Source organism: Rissa tridactyla, chromosome 16 (assembly GCF_028500815.1).
Source record: "Rissa tridactyla isolate bRisTri1 chromosome 16, bRisTri1.patW.cur.20221130, whole genome shotgun sequence".
Classification (NCBI taxonomy): Eukaryota; Metazoa; Chordata; class Aves; order Charadriiformes; family Laridae; genus Rissa; species Rissa tridactyla.
The window spans coordinates 5,925,223-5,947,608 of record NC_071481.1 but is presented as its reverse complement, the minus strand read 5'-3'; positions in this window follow the sequence as shown (position 1 = coordinate 5,947,608).

Genomic DNA, 22,386 nt, shown 5'->3' with positions numbered 1-22,386 from the left:
GCGGTTTCCAGGGAGACGGCTCCTGGCGCTGCATCCCTCTCCCATCCCGCTGCGGCCCTTTGCAAGTTACAGTACCGGCGGCTGCTGTTTTCCCTCTGTTCCCAGCTGTCTGCCAGGCGCTCTCCCAGGGTCTCCGGCCCAAGGTGGGCTTGAGACCATATGGAAGAGAAAAGAGCCCCCCCCGCCTTCCCCTCGGTACATACGTCCCACTCGGAGGGAGAAGGAAAGGGAGGTCGAGTTCAAAGTGAGTGCTCTCCGCGGCTCTGGATGTACAGGAAAAGGCAGGTCAGGCATCCAGGAGCCCAAGGAGTAGGTCACATCGCATGTGGAAGATGTGAAAGGGCATCCCTCTGCTCTAGAAAATATCGAAAGGGTCACAAATGGACAGATTGCTCCCGCGCAGCCCTCCCCGAGCTCGGAATTAGCTGCCTTCAGTCAACCGCAGCAGCAACCCAGTGCCTGTCGTGCAGGCAAAGCCGGAGAAAGTGCGTTAATTATACATTAATTAAATGTAATTTACTGGGTTTTTTTCTCTGCATCCTCCCCAAGTGCCAGCATGCAGAAGGCCAACCGCATCCTGGGCTGCATCAAAAGAAGCGTGGCCAGCAGGTCGAGGGAGGCGATTCTGCCCCTCTGCTCTGCTCTGGTGAGACCCCACCTGCAGTACTGTGTCCAGCTCTGGAGCCCTCAGCACAAGAAGGACATGGATCTGTTGGAGTGGGGCCAGAGGAGGCCAGAGAGATGATCCAAGGGCTGGAGCCCCTCTGCTGTGGGGACAGGCTGAGAGAGCTGGGGGGGTTCAGCCTGGAGAAGAGAAGGCTCCGGGGAGACCTTAGAGCCCCTTCCAGTCCCTAAAGGGAGCCTACAGGAAGGATGGGGAGGGGCTGTTTGCAAGGGCATGGAGCCATAGGACAAGGGGCAATGGTTTAAACTAGAGCAGGGCAGGATTAGGTTAGACATCAGGAAGAAGTTCTTCACACTGAGGGTGGTGAGACACTGGCCCAGGTTGCCCAGAGAGGTGGGGGAGGCCCCATCCCTGGAGACATTCAAGGCCAGGCTGGATGAGGCTCTGAGCGACCTGATCTAGTTACAGATGTCCCTGCTGACTGCAGGGGGGAGGGACGAGATGGCCTTTAGAGGTCCCTTCCAACCCAACACATTCTGTGAGTCTATGATCCATGCTTGTGTGTTTCTGTAGAGAACATTTTTAATCACAGATGCCTGAATACAGCAAAGTCTTTAGCAGTTACTGACGTATCTTGCATACACGAGTTTGTTTATGTATCTATTCATGAAGAAGCGATACCCAAACTTACAGCTGAGACCTGGCCTTTCCATCGCAGGGACAGGCTCAGGAAAAGGACAGTCCAGAGCCTGGCTCAAGCCCCACTTGGGAATTGTTGCTTGAAGCTGAACCAGCTGCATCTTTGGGGGCTGAAATCTCCTGCCATGCACCCTCCCTGCCTTGCAGAGCATGTGGGCACGCACAGAGGGGGACCCGTGGCAGGGTGTTTTGGTTTGAGGAACCCACATCAATTTATTGTCATTTAGACAGTTATTCTCTCACCCGATGACCCGTCCCCACCCGGGAAGGGGAATCGGGACAAAACAAGGAAACCCCAGGGTTGAAATATAAACAGATTGACTAGAATAAGAGTAAATAATTGACATTAATAACACCAAAGAACCAATATTTATCCGGATACCAGTATAAAATACACGGGGATCACACCCAGCCCATTCCCCCAGCAGAAGCCGTGCACTCCCCGCAGGGACAGCCCATGTGGGACACTGCGGGAGGAAGGGAAGGGCTCAGGGCTCCGGCACCGGGGCAAGGAGTTCTCAGGGTCACAGCCATCACATAAAGAGAGAGAACTCCTCAGCAAACTTTCTAATTGCTACGGAATGTGACATTCATGGTCTGAAATAACCCTGTTGGCAGCTTGGGTCAAGTGCCTGGGTCTCGTCCCTCCTCGTCCCTGCACCTGGTGAGCTCGAAAACACCAAGACCTTGAAACCCGCACCCCATCGCTGGCTGTAAAGTAAATATTTTCCCCAATTCAGACACTGGAGTCTTCTAAAAGTACAGTTTTCCCAAGCATTAGAAGATAAATTAGTCCTGTGTCGCTCAAAGCGGGGCAGGGGACATCTGTAGGGGGATCCCAGGCAGCCCCCACCGACTCCATCCACCCCTGGGCATCTCTGCTCCAGCTGCCACGGGAAAGAACCACAACTCCCGGCATTCCCGACAGGATCCCGGAGTGCCCAGACAGCCTCCCAGACCGAGTCCTTCACACCTCAGCACCCAATCGGTTCATGCATGAGCACCCGTTTCGTACATGCATGAGAGCCCAACATGCTCATGCATGACCGCCCAGCTAATTTATGCATGAGGGCCCAATTAGCGCACACACAGCACCTGATTAGTTTCATGCAAGAACACCCAATTAATTTATGTTTGATTGCTCAATTACGTCACACATGAGCACCCAATAAGTTCACATCTGAGCTGCCGGCTCATGCCTGAGCTCCCAATTAGAACATGTGTGAGTGCACATTTGCATCACACCTGAGCACCCAATTAATTTGTGCATGAGCGCCCAGTAGCATCATGCCTGGGCGCCCAATTACACCCTGCATGAGTGCCCAATCGGTTCTTGCATGAGCGCCTGATTACTGCCTGCATGACTGACTAATTATTCAGGCATGGGTGCTCCGTTAGCGCACACCTGAGCACGCAATTAGCTGGTGGATGAGCCTTGTGTTGGACATCCAGGGCAGGGCTCAGCAGCTGGGAGGCGATGGGTGGGAGGAAGGCATGAAGTGCGTGTTGCCATCACAGTCAGCTCAGAAACCAGTGTCATGCCCCATCGTGTGAAGAACCATCAGCCCAGCAGAGGACAGGCAGGTTGAGGAGTGTCAGCCACGACGGGAGGAGACATGCAAGGAGGTGCAGGGAGATGCTGGAGGAGAGGCGCTGAGAGAGACGGTGGAGGAGACCTACTCCAAAACCCAGCTCCTAGGAGAAGTCTGATTAAGAAGGGCAGAGGTCTTACCAAAACAAGCTAAAAACCATGCCAGCTTTCTCCGTGTTTCACTTTTCCTTCTCCTTTGTGAATGGGATAGTGGAAAACACAGTCTGGTGAGAAAGTGATAAACGAGGCCTCGGTCCCCGATGTCCACAGAGCTCACACGCAGACCCCGAGAGCTCCCTTTGCTTCCAGCCATGATGTTGCAAAGAGGATCCCTCATTTAGCAACCCGACCAGCTTTGCCCAGCTTTTTTTATTGCTCTGCTTTCTTACTTTTCCACTCAAAACACCTTTGCCACAGCTCCTGGGCAGATGTTTAACTTCATTCTTTCTTTGGGGATGCTCTGGTGAGAAGGACTCCTCTTGTCCTCGCTGCCCCAGGGTCAGCCCGATGGCCCAGCTGCCACACGTCCACCCCGTCTCCCCTCGCCACCGCTCCCTGCGCAAAAGGGGATTGCAGCTTTAATGAAGTCAGGATTTATGCAAGTTAATCTGGAGGTGACCCGTCTGCGTTAAGCGGGTTGACATCCACCCGGTGCCTCCCACTGGCTTTGTCTTACAGCTCGGCACATGTAACCTGAGGGGGGGGTCTGGCCCTGGGGGTCCGCAGAGAGCTGTCAGTCGGCCACCCAGAGACCTGTGAAGAGCCAGGACGCCTCCCCATGCGTGGAGCTCAAGAGGTCCTCCAGGATGTCCCCAGCACCAAGCCTCAAGCTCGTCCTTCAGCCTCTAAATGCTTCCTCCTCCCACCCCACTGGCAGCTGCACGCCCAGGGGTCTCCGGGGTAAGAGAAGTCTCTCTTCATCCATTTTTACTGATTGACACATGCGGTCAAAGCCCTTTTTGTCCCAGGAGGTCTTGAGCCATGTCCAGAGCCCTTAACCCCCCTCCCCACCAGTGGCAGAGGGTGGCTAGGACACCCTCGACTATTAACACCGATGGACAGAGCAAGTCACTCATCAAATCTCTTCCCTAGACTGATCCAGCGTTGAGCTTCTCTTCTGCTGCCAGCACAAGGGAAAGCCCCCGGCCATCCCAGCTACTGGCAGTGCAGGATTCCCCCCCCCGGCCAGCCTGCATGGGAGAGGGAACACAACGTCCCAGCCGTTGGGAATCAGCGCTTGCCCGGGTACCGGGCAGGTAGACAAGCCTGCCCAGACCTGAGCAGACCTGCCCAGGTGCTTAAACAGAGCTCCCGGGTCTTAAACTGCAGGGGGGGGGACACAGCCCTGAGCCTGGGCTTGGCCGAGCCCATCAGACCCCACGAGAGGGCAAAGCTCAGCTCAGACCAGTTTGTCCAGTGAGAAGCCAGCGGTATGCGCAGAGGCGTGCGCTTCTCCAGCCGCTTGCTCCAAACACATGGACGCTGGGGTAGAAAAGCACGAGGGGCATCAGGGCAGGCAGACGCAGGGGCTCAGTTACCTTAATTTCAGGTCCCCTGAAGCAGGTCACGCGTCCCCTGCAAGCTCCCCCCAGGGGCCTGGGAGGAGAGGTCTGGGCGAGCCAAAAGCCGACCGAAGATGGCCACCAAAGGGCTCGCTGGGAGGAGAACAGGGCGGAGGGAGACAACGGAAGGCCACTGGAGAAAAAAGGTGCAGGGAAAATAGAGATATGAAGAGCACGAGAGAGAAAAACGGGATACATAAATACTAAAAAAAAAAAAAAAAAAAAAGAACAAGAGAGGATGGAGGAGGGAAAGTAAGGCGAGCAGAGGGAGGGATAAAAGAGCTGTGCCAAGTGTTCCCCGTCTTGTCCCTTAAGCCCTAAGCTGATCCAGAAGTGGCAGGTATTTACAGGACGGGCTCAGCTTTCCCAGCTTGTTCCCAGTCTTGGCACAAAGGCCAAGAGCAGACGAAGGAGGAGGACAGAGAATGGCAACAGGGCCCATGAAAGCCCCCGACAAACCCCATTGAGGTGGCTGTCCTGTTCCCATCTGTCAGCAGCCGCTCGGTGAAAGGGTGTGAAGGGGAGGGGGGCAGGCGGTGTGAATCAAGGGCTGACACAAAGAGGAAGAGACTGATTATGCTGTTATTTCTCCACTTTCAAACCCCATTAGGGGACATGCCGGGCTTTTCTCAGGGTCTTTGGGATGCTTAAGCTGCCCATTTAGCAGCAGGAACGGTCCAATTAAAAGAAAGACAAAGGCGTAGCCCAGCCTGTCTTAATTGAAATGGGTTTCAGTCTAATGAGGATTAGGTTCAAGAACAGACCTAAGGGAGCAATCCAATACCCATTACCCTCCTGGACTGTACCACTGGCCATGCCGCCAGCCTTTTAGCCAGCGCACAGCGTGGCAGACCCTCAGGCTCAAGCTTGGTGCGAGGGGAAGGGGAGCAGCCCCTTCCCCAGCCGCCAGCCTCAGGGGCAGCAGCTCAGGCTTCCAGACTTTGCCCTTGCCCCACTCTTTGGAGGCGAGCATCCCGAATTTACCCATCCCAGGGCCGAGATGCCGAGCAGGGAGAAGGGCAGTGGGCTTGAACAAGGAGCGTTGCCCACCTCCCCTAGCACCCTGCAGAATGGGCATGACACTAAACTTCACTGGGAAGCCTTGGCTGCTGCTCCGGGCGCTGGGAAGAGGCTGAGGAAGGGGCGGCTTCCCCATCCCAAAGCTCAGCCGAGTCCACTTGTCCTCAGCCTGCATCCCCCTCCCCGGCAGCTCTCTCACAGCAGAGCCCGGAGACAGACGGGGCTTCCCCCGGCTCCCCATCCCAGCGGCTGCTCCAGGCCTTTCGCTCCCAGTCGCCCTCTGCGCGGCTCATCCCTTTGCTGGGAGCTCTGCCCTGCAATCACATGCACCTGCGTTGCCAGGAAAGTCCTATTTAACTCGGGGTGGGATGTGCATAGTGCTGCTTCAATTGGCAGGCTTTTTAGTTACTGAAATCCTGCAACATCTCAACTCTACAGCCGTGGAATTAAATTACATATATATATACATACATATAGAATCATAGAATTGCCCAGGTTGGAAGGGACCTTTCAGATCACCTAGTCCAACCATCAACCTAACTCTGACATATATATATATATACACACAAAGCTTTAGCATTGTCTAAATTAGGTTGGATCTTCACAGGGATGGCAAAAGCCGTATCTCTGATACAGGGTTCTTTCTCCATCCTCTCCCCTGTCCCGGTGTAAAGTTGGAATGTCTTGCGACAGGCCAACAGAGAAAAGCCAGCAATACTTTTTTTTTTTTTTAAATTTGTGCAAAACCTGGTTCCCCCCCTCTAAGGGCCATCTGAATGATTTTGACAAGCGTTTTTTCCAGCAACCCTCCTCCTAACCCAGCAGAACAAAGCGGAAAAAAAAAAAAAATTATAGCCCAGATGTTAAAAACCCATCAAACAGTTGCAAGCGGGATACGTAGTGGAATATATAGCATGGATGCGCTGAGTTACCTGCCCTGCGGTCCCACACCAGCAGCACTGGGTCCAGCAGGCAGCAGCAGTGGGTCTCCCTCCTCGCCTGGGAGGTGCAGAGCCCAGCGGTGCTGGGGACCGGGAGAACTGTCCCATCTGGGTGACTGTCATGGTTTAACCCCAGCCAGCAACTAGGACCACGCAGCCGCTCGCTCGCTCCCCCCAGCTGGGATCTGAAGGGTAGAATCTGAAGGGTAAAAGTGAGAAAAAAAACCTCATGGATTGAGATAAAGACAGTTTAATAGGTAAAGCAAAGCAAAGCAGAACAAGGAATTCATTCCCTGCTTCCCATGGGCAGGCCACCTCCAGGGAAGCAGGGCTCCGTCACGTATAACGGTGACTTGGGAAGACAAATGCCATCGCTCCGAATGTCCATCCCCCCTTCCCTCTTCTTCCCCAGCTCTATATATCGACCCCATATGGCATGGAATATCCCCTTGGTAAGGTGGGGTCAGCTGTCCCGGCCGTGTCCCCTCCCAGCTCCCTGTGTCCCCCAGCCCATCGCTGGGGGGGGCAGTGTGAGGAGCAGAACAGCCCTTGAGAGCTCGGCAACCACCACAGCCACCAGCGCGCTGTCCCACTGTTCCCACCCCAAACACAGCACCGAAGTCAGCCCCATCCCAGCCGAAACCACGACAGTGACCCTTCCACCCCCGAGGGGGCTCCTCTCCCTGGGTTTGTCCCCGCCGCCGCTCCCGGCTCCATCCCCGGCGCCGCGCGGGGGCACTCGCAGCCCGGCCGCGCCGGGAGCCCTCGGCTTCAGCCGCTCCCTCCGCGCATTCCCGGGGATGCTCCTGCTTCCCCGAGGATTATTCGCCGGCTGCACCCCCCGGAGAGAGGCCCCGGTTCCCGGTGTGGGGGGGAGGAATCCCCGCCCCGGCCCCGCCACGGGGGGCAGAATGCGGCATGCCGATGAATTTCACTCCGGGGGCTGGGAAGAGGCTGAGGAAGGGGCGGCTTCCCCATCCCAAAGCTCAGCCGAGTCCACTTGTCCTCAGCCTGCATCCCCCTCCCCGGCAGCTCTCTCACAGCAGAGCCCGGAGACAGACGGGGCTTCCCCCGGCTCCCCATCCCAGCAGCTGCTCCCGGCCTTTCACTCCCAGTCGCCCTCTGCGCGGCTCATCCCTTTGCTGGGAGCTCTGCCCTGCAATCACACGCACCTGCGTTGTCAGGTGAGCGGGGAGAGCCACCAGCACGGCCCGGAGGAGGGTGACAGCCCTGCCTTTCCCCCTGCCTGCAGAGGCAGAGCCCCAGGACACCAACCTGGCGGGAGCTGGTGCTGCTGTTTCACATGGGGGGATCTTCAGAAGTCGCTTATATTCTCCTTAACGTTCCAAACACAGGCAGCAGTGGGACGGAGTGGAGCTCGTAGGCCAGCTGGGACGGGCCCGCTCACATGCTGCGTGACGCTCCGCTGCCCATAAAGCCCCAGAGGGAACCTGAGCTCCTCTCGCACTGAGATTCCCTGCCTGTTTGGGCTGGAAGCAGTTTATAGCTGATGCTATCTAGCCATAAACAGTAATAAGAAGGGCAGGACCACTTATTGCTAATATGCCACTTAATTCTGCTGCCAGATCCTGTAAGGGTGGACCAACGCAGGCAGCAGAAGCGCAAGTGCCAGTGCTGAGTATCCCCGAGCTGCTGGCTCTGAAGCTCCTCTTCGCACCTCACCCTTCCCCTTCCCCACAGCTGCCCTCCACCCCCTCGCTGGCAGCTGCAGAGTGAATTTGCAAGGACCCGGCTCTCCAGAGCCCCAGGAAGCAAGGTTTTTAGAGATCATCTGGATTCTTGCGCGCTTCACCTCTCAGCTGCCAGGAGCCGGGAGGGAGGGGAGCAGCAAGGAGGCTGGGAGGCAGCTGGGATGAGAGGCGCATGATATTTTCCATTTCCTCATCTGAATTACGAGCTCCGATAAATAACGCTGGAAATCTCACGGAGCGGGAGCGCTGGCCTCCCAGGTATCCCATGGTTTGAGTCAACAGAGGTGGAAGCAGGTGGCACGCACAATTTATCATTTCCTGGGGGTGGTGGCGGGGGGGAGTTTCTCTCGGTGACTGACAAGCGGGTCCTTTCTGTTATTGTCGTTCGTCTCTGTCAGCCCTCCCTTATCGGCACATTGCTCGGTCTCTCTCTGCCTCCCCGCCTCCCCGCCACCACCCCCCGCCGGCATTAATCATTCTAGCGATGCTGCCCACGCCTCTGCTGGAACCAGGTCGTGAAACTCTCATCCCACCCACTTACCACAACCCAGCTCCAGTCACGTTTCAGCCTCCGGCGAAACCATGTGGGGCTCTGCGGGGCCGCTGTGGAGTGGGAAAATCCCGGCTCCTCTTTAACCCGTTGCCACCCCCAAGCCAGGCGTCCTGATCCCAATGCCTGGCACAGGGGGTCCTGCGGGTGGGAGAGGGCCAGAAATGGGGCAAGGAATGCTGTCCACCCACGGAGACGCCATCCCTGCTGCCTCCGCCGCCCAGCCAGGCCGCTGGCAACGCCGAGACCAGACGACAAGTGATTATTGTCTCTGCGTGTGGCCACAAAATGTGTCTGAAGCTGCCGCCTGCTAAGTAGCTGCAAACCCAGAGCTGCAGGCAGGGGTGGGAGCCGGAGGGGAGGCCACCGGGGACCTCCTGGGGACCAGCGGGGAGGGAGATGCTCTGGGGTCACCAGGGGTTACCTGGGATGGGGGGTCTGGAGCGTTGCCGGGAGGGAAAGATCTGGGGACCGGGGACCTCCCGGGGACCAGCACGGAGCAAGATGCTCTGGGGTCACCAGTGGTTCCCTGGGGGTCTGGAGCGTTGCTGGGAGGGGGAGATCTGGGGACCGGGGACCTCCCGGGGACCAGCACGGAGGGAGATGCTCTGGGGTCACCAGTGGTTCCCTGGGGGTCTGGAGCGTTGCCAGGAGGGGGAGATCTGGGGACCGGGGACCTCCTGGGGACCAGCACGGAGGGAGATGCTCTGGGGTCACCGGTGGTTCCCTGAGGGTCCGGAGCACTGCCGGGAGGGGGAGATCTGGGGCAAAGCTGGCGTCAGCCTGAGCCCCACCATCCTTCTCCCTCCTTGCAGCTGGGCTTGGGGTCCCTGCTCTGCTGGGGGAGGAGCGCGTGAGGGGTGCGGTGACGCGGGGAAGTCTGTGTTTAGCACCCAGAAGTCTACGCCAGTGAGGAAAAAAGCCATGTCGCAGATGCAGGGGACATGGCCAGAGGACCCTGGGCTGCTCTTCCCCCTTCTCTGGTGGGCTCCATGCTCCCTGGTGCACACCTCCCCGGCTTTCTGGTGGGAAAATGCCCTCCATGGGGTCAGGGTTTAAAATAAACAGAGGACGGGGGCCAGGGCGTTCTCACCTGGGCGCCCCCCCACCCAGGGAGTGGGAGCTGGAAAATGAGATTAAAGTAGCGATTTGCTTTCCCATGCTGAGAGGAAAATAGGGACAAGGGATTAGCCCTGAGAGCGAACATGTCGCGCCGCACCTGCTGCTGCACGGCCAGCGGCGCCGGAGCCAGGGACCGGAGCGAGGGATGGGGACCAGGCTTAGCACCGGCTTCCATGTCCCAGCTCCTCATCCCCATCCTTCCACCCCCCCACCAGCGGGTCTAGCACCGCACGGCGCAATGCCGCAGGGCTTTTAGACCACTACCTACCCCCGGTGCCGGACACTGGATCCCAGCATGGCCACACTGGGCAATGGGAAAAGAGATTTTGGGGCAGGCTGCCACCGCATGGGCAGGTGCCGCCTCCCTCCAGCTCAGGACGGAGCCTGGAAGGATGAAAACCTCCTGGAAAAGGGAGGAAACTCTGAATTTTAGACCCAGACTCCGGTGTTGCTCCGGGGTTGAATGGAACCACAGATGCGAACGTGAATTTCCAGATCACGACCTCGTGGCCCAGACTTTGCTGGGGCCGGTCTGAGGGAAGCAAGGCTTCTGGATGGTGAAAATCCTTTCATCACATCCCTGGTCCCAAATTTGTGTTCTGCCTATTTATTTGGCCAGAACACGGGCCCAGCAGCGTTCCCAAGCACGCGGGAAGGCCTGGAAAATGTCTCTTTCCAAAGGGGGTATCAGGCTTTGCATTAAAATACAGCAAGAAGCTGAGAGAGGGCAATAAAAGAAGATGAATGATGTGCAGGTGCTGGCTGGGATCCCCTGGAATGAGCCGCACTAAGTCCCCGGCTCCGCTCACCATCCTGTGTGCTTTTCCCACTGGCTTCTTTAGCAGGGACTTTTTTTTTTTTCTCTCTTTTTTTTTTTTTTTTTTGAAGTGTGTGGCTCATATGCACCGAACGTGCTGGGAATTTCCACCCTCTGGTCCCGAGTTAATGGATCCAGCTGCAAAGATGCTGAACGTTCTGGTCCGGGGTTTGCTTGCTCAGGTCTGTCTCTCATTTCATTGTTAAACCGAGTGAAATGTGACAGATTTAAAAGTGAGACTCAAAGCGAAGCTTGGTGGGGAAGAACCTGTGGAGGTTTGAAAGCTGAGTAGGAAGTAAATGGAGCTGCAAAGCTAAGTTTTGTGCTCTACAAAAAAAAAAAAAAGTCTGCCTTTTCCAGACCTGTTTTAGTTCCAAACCACTGTCGGTCACAGTCCCTAAATTATAGTCAAACAGAAATTTTGAAACTCTAGGACATGGGAACACAGCAGCACGTCACTGATGCTATACTGTAATACACACAATGCAGCAACGCGAGATGGAGACACCAAATGTTGCAAAGAAATGAGACACTCCGGCAGGTTTCCAGAGCGCTCCCACCTGCATCATCGTCACCGTGAGCTCCCCCCAGCCCCATCCCTGGAGGTGTTCATAGAATCGTAGAATCATGGAATGGTTTGTGTTGGAAGGGACCTTAAAGCCCACCCAGTGCCACCCCCTGCCCTGGGCAGGGGCACCTCCCACCAGCCCAGGTTGCTCCAAGCCCCGTCCAACCTGGCCTTGAACCCCTCCAGGGATGGGGCAGCCACAGCTTCTCTGGGCAACCTGGGCCAGGGGCTCACCGCCCTCACAGTGAAAAATTTTTTCCTGATATCTCATCTAAATCTCCCCCTTTCCGGCTTGAAGGCATAACCCCTCGTCCTATCGCTACGTGCCCTTGTAAAAAGTCCCTCCCCAGCTTTCCTGTAGGCGCCCTTCAAGGCCAGGTTGAATGGGGCTTTGATACCAGTATAAAATACACGGGGATCACACCCAGCCCCTTCCCCCAGCAGAAGCCGTGCACTCCCCGCAGGGACAGCCCATGTGGGACACTGCGGGAGGAAGGGAAGGGCTCAGGGCTCCGGCACCGGGGCAAGGAGTTCTCGGGGTCACAGCCATCATATAAAGAGAGAGAACTCCTCAGCAAACTTTCTAATTTCTATGGAATGTGCCGTTCATGGTCTGAAATAACCCTGTTGGCAGCTTGGGTCAAGTGCCCGGGTCTCATCCCTCCTCATCCCCGCACCTGGTTAACTTGAAAACATCGACACCTTGAAGTCCACATAGGATAGTCGGCTAGAAAGTAAATATTTTCCCCAATTCGGACAGTAGAGTCTTCTAAAAGTGCAGGTTTCCCGGGCATTAGGAGTGAATTATTCCTGCGTCACTCAAACTAGGACAACCCATCTCCTGTCCCTGATGGATCCCGGCAGCCGGGGGACGGAAGGGCCGGGCGCTTGGATGGGGATTGGGCTCAGCGCCACCACCAGCAGCCGCCAGCCGACGGCCAAAGCCATGGATGTATCTGCAGCCCGTGGAAAGCTGCACGCGTGTGCCGGCGCATCTGCAAATTAACCCCGCGGGTCCCCCACGTCACCCTCGGCGCTGGCACTGCCTGCCCATCTGCGTGGGTTTGCAGAGCAGCCAGGGGAGGGGGGGGGATTATCAGCGTCCGAGGATGCTGCGGGGGGCAGGAAGGGGCCCCGGTCCCCTATCACTCCGGCAGCAGCCCGGTCCCTGGTCGCCTGCCAGGCTGGGAGGGCGGAGAGGGCTGACTCAGCAGCTGGATGGAGCCTGATAATGCAGCGTTATCGCGCCGAGACCCGATTTGGTTGATTGTTGCCTTGGGTGCTTTCCAGATCTTGATGCTTCAGGGAGCTGCAGTGACTCACCGGGCGCGCCGGGAGGAGGGCACGCGTCCCGCAGCGTGTTTCAGCGCGGATTGCCCCCGTTTCGGTAAATGAGCAGATTTTATTTATCGTCAAGTCGTTGGTGCGCTGCCTGCCACCGCCACGCATCCGAGGGGAGCGTGCCTGCCTGACAGAGACGTTTCGAAATGGATGCTGACACGAGCCCATATTTCAAGCCGCGGCGCAGGCGCCAGGGGATCAAACAGCCACCTCCCTGTCTCTGTTCGTGCAGTGAAGGCAGGGACGTCGCGCATGTCCCGGGGTGACATTTATCACCGAGTGAAGGCAGAGCAGCTCCACGACACGTTCTCAGCCCTCTGGAGCGTCTCGGAGGGTCTCAGCTCTTCTTTCGTGCCCTTTCTACACGCGGTGCTGCTCTTTGGCGAAAAGGCTGGATGTTTGTCCTGGGGATGGCTGCCCTTTGCCTGCCTCCAGCCGGGGTTTGCTTGTTCAGCAGGGAGAGAAACATGCAGAAATCATAGAATCATAGAATTGTTAGGGTAGGAAGGGACCCTAAAGATCATCTGGTTCTAACTCCCCTGCCATGGGCAGGGACACCTCCCACTAGATCAGGTTGCTCAGAATCCCATCCAGCCTGGCCTTAAAAACTTCCAGGGATGGGGCTTTCACCACCTCCCTGGGCAACCTGTTCCAGTGTCTCACCACCCTCAGGGTGAAGAACTTCTTCCTAACGTCCAATCTGAATCACCCCATCTCTAGTTTTAATCCATTCCCTCTAGTCCTACCATTACCCGACATCCTAAAAAGTCCCTCCCCAGCTTTCTTGTAGGCCCCCTTAAGATACTGGTAGGCCACTATAAGGTGTCCTTGGATCCTTCTTTTCTCCAGACTGAACAACCCCAACTCTCTCAGTCTGTCCTCCTAGGAGATGTGTTCCAGCCCTCTGATCATCCTCGTGGCCCTCCTCTGGACACGTTCCAGCACCTCCATATCTCTCTTGTAGTAGGGGCTCCAGAACTGGACGCAGCACTCCAGGTGGGGTCTCACGAGAGTCGATGAAAGCGCAGACCCCCTCCAGGTGGGATTCACCTCTCAGGTACTCCCATGTAAAAACGGCACTGCTCCGGGGTGAGCCAAGAGGTCTGAGAGCGCTCCGGTTTGGATAGCAAGTGGCTGACTCACAGTCAGGAGCAGGTTTGCTGGGAAATTGGTTCTTCTTTAGCCGTATACAGGGGGCAATGCCTCCCTCGGGACCTCTGCTGACACCAGCCAGCCTCTGATGCCCTTCCGCTGGCCTGCCTGCATGTTAGCCCTGAGACGCAACCGCCTTGAAAACTCCCCCGGGGTGCCCTGGGCAGACATCAGCAAGTAAAGCCTTCCAGGAAGGCTGGTATTCACGGCCCCATCCCTCCTGCCCTTTTTTTTCCCCCACAAGGCAAGATCTGAAGATGGGTTTTTGCATGTGCTGAGCACATTCCTGCTGTTTCCTTATCGAATTTCATCTCATCGATCGGAGGCACGACTGCTTAGCCAAACGCAATTTCTTCTTAATGCATTTCTGGTGGAGAGAAGCGTTCCCAGCAGGAGGCACCCAGCCAGGACCTCCCCGGTCCTGTGGCTCTGCCCTGCGCTCCTGTCCTGGTTTGAGGTAGAAGAGAACCACCTTTCTGTTCAGTAACGCTACCTGTGTGCCCACACACTCTTGCGTACTCCAGGTAGGGTGGCCAGCACATCTTCATCATCCTTGCCATGTGCGGCAGGGCCAATCCTGAAGAGAGTCCTTATCCACATGCAATTATTGTACCTCCTCTTGTCTTTTCTGTCCAGCCCCATAGAATCGTAGAATCCCAGGCTGGATGGGGTCTCGAGGATCATCTGGTCCAACCTTTCTTGGCAAAAGCACGGTCTGGAAAAGATGGCTGAATCTTAAAAGTGTCCAATGATGGGGAATCCGCCACTTCCCTGGGGAGATGCGGGATGGTTGTGGAGCTGCACCTACAAGGAGCCACAATGGGATGGCTTGGAATAGTGCTGGCAGTTGGCAGCTCTCACCCTTCATTGAACCCTAACTGGGAAAATGGGTTCTGCCTCCCCAAGTGGCCTCTGGCTGTGGAAGCCACCAGCCAAACTCCTTGAAGCTGCCCTGGGTTCAGCCATGGGGATCTGTTGGGTCTCCCCAGAAAGGGCACAGCTCCTGAGAGAGCTCTTTGCGGAGCCCATTCCCTTCCCAGCTGGGTCAGCCAGGGTTTGCCACTTCTCACCTGCACCTCGGCGAGATCGGGGCTGGAAGCTCACAGGCAGGAGCATGTCCTCCTCTCCAACAAAACCTGTTGAGCCCCACGGGGCTGCCTCGCAGGTCAGCAGCTGAATCACTTCTTTCTAGTTGCATGCCTGCTGGAGCAAATCTCTAGCACAAGGACAGAGCCGGCCCGGCTTGTCTGAGCACCCCGCCTTCATGGTCCTCTCGGAAAATTAACCTTTTTGTGCCTGCCACTCCCCTCCACCCCGTGAGCCAAGTTATTGCAATGGGCAGGGCATGGCTGACGGGGCGCGTGGTGTCCCCGGGGACCTTGGGAACATCCGTATGCGTAGCCTCGGAGAGCAGGGGCGTGGGGTGTCGCAAGGATGTGATTGCAGGGTCCAAACACGGGCCTGGAGACCACAGAGCCCAAAGGGCCAAGCTCATCGCCCGCGTTAACTCCTGCCCTGACGAGCAGGTCATGTACTGCTCTGCCGAGACACCTCGGAGGCCTCGTCGATACCAGCCACAGCCAGAGACGGGATACAGAGGGTCAGGGAGCGAGGAGCTGAGCCCTGCTGCAGTAACGGTGGTCCTCCCGTTGCTGTTGAGCAACATCTTGGATCAACGCTGGGGGGGAGAACTCCTTGTTCCCACACCCTCCAGTTGGGAAAGGCACAGGAGCCGCAAACCATATAGATTGACCAGCCTGGACTGAGCACCACAGGACCCCCCCAGCTCTGGTAAACGACCGTTGCAGCCCAAAAGCCTCTAATGGCTCTCTGCCATTGAGAGAGGAGTCTTCATAAACCTCAGAGCATCCGTGCCTGATAAAATTTGGGAAATGCAAACCAGATTTGGGAGGGGGGTGGGTGGGTTATTTTTGCATCCGGCATCCCAGGGCAGACGTCATCAGCAAAAAGTGCAACACAGATGTTCGTCTAGCAGGGACAGCAGCTGGGGATTGTCTGGCTGTCAGAGTGTTTATCGCGAACAAAAGGAAGGAAAAGGAAAAGGGGAAAAGGGAAACGGAAAAGGAAAAGGAAAAGGAACTGCCACAGACTCAATCTCAGACAATCTGCTGCTGCTTCGCAGCAGAAACACCTCTCAGGACCCCGCTCCGGTCCTTGGGGTATTTTCCAGTGGCTGCTGAGAGAGCAAACCAGGCTGCGGGTTGAATTTATTTCACCTGAACAGAGCGAGATGAGGTCACTTAGTTTTGAGCCCCCTTAAGACAGACATCAGATGGCGACAGCATCTGGCTCCCGGTGACCTCAGCTGATCTGGCTATCGCAGCGTGGAGGGCTCCATGCTCTCCCACTGCCCGAATCCCGCGTAAGCCAGCGCAAACTTCACGTCCCTCTGACAGGACATCTGACTTCGTGGATGAGGCAGTTGCCACCGGACCAGCAACCCCAGGAGCAGAGATCCAGCTGTGCCTCTGGGCACCATCCAAGGGCTGTCCCTGCCCTTCAAACAACTCCAGCATCTCCCAGTGGGGCTCAGCACCCCAGGCATCCCTAAGTTCTCTGCCTGTCCCTTCCTAACATTTTTTGGGTGAAGCGTTTGTTTCAAGGGTCGAGGTCCCAAAGGAAGCTCCCAAAGCTCAGCAGCCAGGCAGATAAGGAGCACCGCGCTTCACCTCCTAATCAATACTGAGCATCTCAAAAGAAGCCTTGAACCCCCCCCAAGGCAGAAGATATCATTAGTCGCAGGTTGCAGAGAACAGGGAAGGTGATCCCTTTAGTCCTTCATTTAGGAAATGGTTTGGCTGGAAAATAATGGCTCTAGATCCCTGTATTTTATGGTGAGGAACGCCGCAGACATTCACAATAGCTGTAGTTTTACTGGTGTGTCCTCTGGGAAGAGGCAAACCTCAGGTACCAATTTTAATCGGAAATTAGCATTCATTGCCAATGAATGAAACTGCATTTAGCCTCTGAGTCAGAGAATCCCCGAACTCCTTTGGTCTCCGTGTCCCCCCGGCCACCTGGTCGCGGGCGTCATGCCAGGTCTTCAGCCACCCAAACGCTGCTGATGGCAGCAGCTAAAGCAAGGAGCACAGCAACAACAGAAACCACCAAGTCGCTTTTGCCTGAACAGAGCAAAAGGAAATCGCTTAGTTTTGAACACCCTTAAAACAGACATCATCTTTTTTTTTTTTGCCCTTGAAGGTCTGGGTTTCCAGCGGAGTCGTGTGTCGGGGCTGAGCCTGGGCCAGGCTGCAGAGCTCCCAGATGTTCTCTCCAGAAAGGCCACTGCTCTCACACACCTTGACCTGCTCCGAAGTGGGCTTTTCTAGCCGTTTTGCTGAAAGAAACAGCGTGGCAGATAAGCAAATGTCAGGACCGGGGTTAGAGCCTGTCCATTTACCACCTCCCTGCCTGGACACGCAAAGAAAAAGCAGTTAGGAAAAGGTGGTGAAGGCAGTAATTCTAAATTAGGAGCAGGAGTGGATTTAACTACTCAGGTTGGTGGTTAGTTGCCACTTGGAGGTTTCTCGGGATAAGCTCCCATCTCCCAGAAGCCCTGGCTTTCCTACAGTGGCTCCGGGAAGGCAGAAATGGCTCCCAATAGCTCTCTGGTGATACCCCCGTGCAGGGGGATGGTGCAGGACCCCTCGCACCCGTCAGAGGTGACGGGACTCCAAAAGGCTGCGTCCACGGAAAAGGCCGATTGCAACGTGCGATCTGCTAATTTGTTCTCAGTGGTGCAGCCGCGGAAGGAATTCCAGCTGAATAAAGTCCTTTCTGCTCTGATTAATTGTCCCCCCTTGGTTATGAACAATGCAGAACAAAATAGGGATAATATTCGTGCTAGGGAAATGGGGAAGACAGTCACCCAAACGCAGCCACTAACGAGGCCAAATAACCAACGCTGATCCTGAATGCATTAAAGTTGTGGAGGAAGTCCTGGGAGGAAAGAATGTCCCCTATTAGCCAAGCTCCTAGTGTCTCGGGTCTTACAATAGCGGAGCGATTCCTCGCTCCTCGCTGCCTGCTGCTGCCCTGGGTTCAGTTAAATGTCAGCTCAGCATCGACAAACTACAAATTACCAGAGGGCGTGTAGCTCTTTCAGTCCCACTGAACCCTATCAACGGGGAAATAATAATGTGTCCCCCAGGCTGGCTGGGATGGAGGCACATCCCTGGCGGGACGGGACCGGGACCGCTGCCTCCTGCTCCGGGCGAGGGAGGAGGGAGCATCCCCAGCCCTTCCAGTCTTCCCGGAGAGGAGGGAGCTTCTCCCTTCCCGGGAAAATGTGGTTGTCGGGAGAACCATCCTGGAAGAACCCACATCCCGACCATCTCGGACACAGGCTCCGGTTCCCTGCCCAGCAAGAGGAGGGAGCGGTGTTACATGCCTCCCCCAAAATAGAGAAGAAAATGCGGAAAACTCAGTGCTCCTTTGCCCCCCCAGCAGCACCGGAGCTGATACGAGGCTCAGCCTCGCCAGGGGGACCACGGTTGTGCCTGGAAAGCTTTGGCTTTTCCTCGCTCCCAAGATATCATCCGCTTGAGTTTCTCCAGAGACTTCATTTCAGCAACTGGCAAACGCTGGGAAGTGGAAGCCAAAGGAAATAATAGCTGTTTGCTTTCCTCATGGGAGAATAAACCCAGCCATGATGTTCCCATGTGCAGGTCAAGCAGATTTGGGGGCAGGTAACAGAAAAAAGGCTGGAAAGCTTGGCCAAAATTGTGGAGCCTCCCTGCAGACACGGAGTCCCCCGAGACGGAGCTGGGATCCCCAGAAATCGGTGGCTTCATCCACGGGTACCTGCGGGGCATGAGGAGTCCTGGGGAGCCGGAGCCGAGCAGCCGCCCGTGTCCCCGAGTCCCGGCTCCGTAATAAAAAAATGCACAATTTAGAGCAGCCCGGGGGAGTTCTCAGGGGAAAAGAGAGGCTCCAGGCAATAGCTGGTCTCATCAGGAAAGCGAAATATGCTGGCCAGGGCGTTGATACACTTATTTTGCCATTGTCCCTGGAAAAGGAGCCGTGGTGCTTCCCTGCTGCTGGTTTTAAACTAATTACATTCCCTTTAAAGCGGGAAAATAAAAGGCGCTTCGTTTACTGGGAAGCCTGGTAGCGTTTTACAATTGCCGCCAAAGAACTCAGCTTTTAACCACAAACCCTTCCTTAAGCCGCCCCTACCTCAAATCGCCTTTGGGCAGCGACCTCCACGGCAGGGGAAATCTTCCAAGCGGTTGAAAAGTGGTGTAAAGATCTGCGCTTTATTTTTAAATGCTAGTTTTCAGCGCGTAATCTTTCCTTCCACTGGTCCCGACAGCTCGCCCTGGGCCAGCCCCTCTCCTTGCCCTCGCCCATTGTTTTGAGCTGTTTATTAGTTTTCAATAGATGCGTTTTTAACTGATTTGCTAGTATTTCCCCCCACCACCACCCCTTTTGTATAGGAGCACCCAAAAAGTGCTGAGCTATCTCTCTACGGCTCTGGAGCGTGTCTCACCTGAGTTGTCCACCTCTGTGTCCCACGCTCTGGCTTGCTCCAGAGCATGCCGAGGGTAGGTGGCCACGGATTTGTTAAGCTGTGGTATCATCCATAGGTGTAGAGCTGAGATGTGACCTCCTTGGGAGGAGGACCAGGGTCCCTGTGTCCTCCCAAGCCGTGCAGTGGAAGTGGCGCCTGAAGGCAAAATGGCAGGAGGAAGTCACGAACTTGCCACCACCGCGTGCACGTGGTACCTGGCACAGGCAGGGTCGGGCTGGACGTTACCCAAGGGGTCCTCCTAACCCTTCCTTGCTCAAGGCCAGGTTGGACGGGGCTTGGAGCAACCTGGGCTGGTGGGAGGTGTCCCTGCCCAGGGCAGGGAGGTGGAACGAGATGATCTTTAAGGTCCCTTCCAACCCAAACCACTCTATGAGTCTATTATTCCTCCTTCCCAAGTCAGTATGGCAACATGTCCTTCGCGTTCATGTTCTCTACCCAATGTGGTTCCTATTCCAGCCCTACCTGGATACAGGTACAACCGTTACCAAGACCTCGGACAAGAGAGCAGTCACCAGTACAATGTTCTTCCCATATTTGCCCGCTCTTTCCTCTTCTCTGGGCCTTGGAGGAGCCAACTGCTTTGAGTTCGTGGTGACTCCCAATGTTGTGTTAATACCTCTTCTGCAAACCATTATGGCGAGTCTCTAGAGACCCAAACCTTGCTGCTCAGCCTCGGCAAGAAGGAGAAACTGGGTAAACAACAGCTTTAGAAAGCAAGGGTGAGTGGGAAGGGGAAAGGGAAGGTTTATGGCGAAGCTGGGGGACTCTGGTGGAGGGCATCTGTCACGCAGAGAGGGCTTTGCTCTGGCATTCCCATGAGAACGAGTTTCTGTGCCAAAATGCCTCGACCTCCCCTCCCCGCCTCTCTCCCCTTCTTAATTGGTTTGCAAATGTTAAATGTTTTGGCTCTGTGTTCAAACCCCTGTCTGGCTCCTGTAGATACGGCCTAACCCCAGGAGTTCACCCGGGGCTCCTGGCCCCTCCGGCTCCCCCCTCTTTGCCATAGCAGCCAGCCCCCGCCGGGCCGGCCATTGTGTCCTCCTCCCCTCGCCGCAGCACCTGGAGACCCTTCTTGTAAAAACTTCATTTGCCGGGGAAAGCTTTGATTAAAACAGCCTGGCAGGGGGCTCCCCCTCCAAGATTCCGAGTCAATATTGGTTTTGGAACAGATGGGGGTGAGGACGGGATGGGACGGGGCAGGGAGGGGGGAAGCGGAGCAGCCCCAACCCGCAGCCCCAGCGGTGCCAGCGCTGGGGACCGGGTTGTGCCGTGCCTGGATGCCTGTGTCCCCAGCGCCCGGGGAGTGACGGCAGGCCCTTAGCAGCGCTGCCGAGATCAAAGCGGAGCAGCCACCGAGAGAGAGAGAGAGAGAGAGAGAGAGAGAGAGGAGAGAGAGGTGGAGCAGCCCTGTGTGTGCTGGAAACCTCGGGGAACAAAAGCATCAAAGTAAATCAAAATGAAACTAATTGAAGCGCTTTAACATTAAATAACGAGGGAGAGGCTTTCATGAAACGCCAGCTTCTTCCCGTCAAAATCGAGGGACGTGCTTCCAAGAAAACCAAAGCGACAGCCCTCTCCCCGCCCCCAGCAAAAACAACAACAACAACAACAACAACAAAACCTCGAACACAAACTTCTCGCACAAAAGGGCGAGATAATTCCAGCTGGGTGGCTGCGGGTCCCCCCGCCCTGAAGCGCAGAGCCCCCGGGCTCCTGCGGCTGAGCCGTCCCCGGCGGATGCTGGGACACGGGCAGCCCTGGGCACACACGCACGTGGCCCAGTTTCCCAGTCTCCTGCAATCCATGGGATGGGGGAAAAGCACCTTCTCCTTGCCCTGGATACTCCACAGGTGGCAGAAGGAGGTGTGCGGCTCGGGTGCAGCACACCGCAGGGCTCCACGGGTGCCACGGCAAAACCTCGCCTCTGCCAGGCACGGACGGACCTGGCAACCTCTCAGCTTGTGAGGAAGCCTGTCTCTGCAATGCAAAAGTCTGAGAATTGCTGGGACTTAGTGTTCGACCTGGCCTCCAGAGGTTCCCAGGACAGCGGCAGTGGCAGTTGCCGTGACCTGCGTGCCATTGCCGGAGAGCAAAGGGAGGACGTGGCCAGTCCACTCCGTGCCGGCCGGGAGCAGAGGGCTCCAAGGAAACACCTCTCATTGTGGCTTACCTATTTCTGCGGCTCACTGGCTCCGGCAGCAGCAAGGAAGGACATTAATGGCAGTTTCTCATCCTTCTGGCCAGGGCTTAGGAGTTGCATGTTTGCAATTACTCCCAGCTAGGCAAAAGGTAGAGCTGTTTTTCCTTCCCTGCTCCGTGACAGCAGAACGTGAGCCATCAAGAAGAATCAGTGATGGGAGCTATACCAGCGCTCTCCCACCCTCGATTTCGTGGGTGCTCAGCCCGGATCTTCCGCAAAGTATCAGAGAGCTCCCACCAGCCCTGCCCTGGGAAACTCAAAGAGAAGGACGCAGCAGAGATGGACTAGCCCGACACCCATTGAAATGTCCTTGTTAGCCGCTGGCTAAACCGGATTGTGGCCATGATGAAAGAAACCCACATGAAGACAATTAGACTAAATTATGTCCAGTCGCAGAAGACAAGTTAGCAGTGAAATGTGAGGCAGTCCGACTCCAGCCAGGCTCAATGTCTGGCTTGCCCCATCGCTGCCACTCATACATCACCGATCAAGGGAAGCCCCTGCAGGTTGTTTTAAACCAGGGCCAGCAGGAGGTTGGGCTAATGAGTAAAATCTGAACATTCCTCAAATTTCCCATCCATCCCGAGGGAGGGGAGGGTGGAGGAGGGGGATGGGGACAAAGTGCCTCTCTCCAGAGACAGGCTGATCCTAAGGGAGGGACAAAATGCTTGCGCTGAGAACGGGGAGCTGCTAATCCCAGGCCTGACCCTGGCCAAGCCACCCTCGGTCTGTGGGATGCCATGGTTGGTGAAGATCTCCTCGAGATGGGGACGCGAATCCCGCTCCCCTTTCCATCCATCCTCCCACAGAGTCCAGTCCTCTCACAGCTCTGAAACCAAACTGGAGGGCCGCTGGGAGACAGCCCCGTGGTGGGCGCAGAATGCTCCATCACACCCACGTTATCCACCACAGCCTCCTCCTCCTCGGAGCAT